Here is a 453-nt window from a genome sequence, read left to right as displayed (position 1 = left end):
ATTCTTATATTTTCATATAATCTAAAGAGTTACAAGAAAGAGAAAGACAAGGAAGAAGAGTTGTGGAGGAAGACTGTGTAAAAATAGAAAGTCATTAGGGGTGTGATTGAGATATAGTACAATTGCCAACCCATATTACAATGACCTAAAGAAAAGTGCTAGATACATCTACTTATCACCCAAAAGGACTAATCAATTTAAAGTTTCTATAAAATCAATTATAAAGCCCAATTTTACCTAATAAGTAAGCAATGTGTGAAAATATTCACATTAAGTTCTTCAAAATTTATCTGAATTTAGCTCTAAAAATCTACTTTGGCTAATTTAGCTAACCACTTTTTAAAACTACTAAACGTCAAACTCTCTAAATATTTCTTTACTTTAACTAACCAAAATCTCATGCCTTGTTTACTCTAGTGTTCTCGTCTTCTTTATATACGTTCAATCTTTTGA

Source organism: Corylus avellana, chromosome ca3 (assembly GCF_901000735.1).
Source record: "Corylus avellana chromosome ca3, CavTom2PMs-1.0".
NCBI lineage: Eukaryota > Viridiplantae > Streptophyta > Magnoliopsida > Fagales > Betulaceae > Corylus > Corylus avellana.
Note: the sequence above shows the minus strand (reverse complement) of the source record.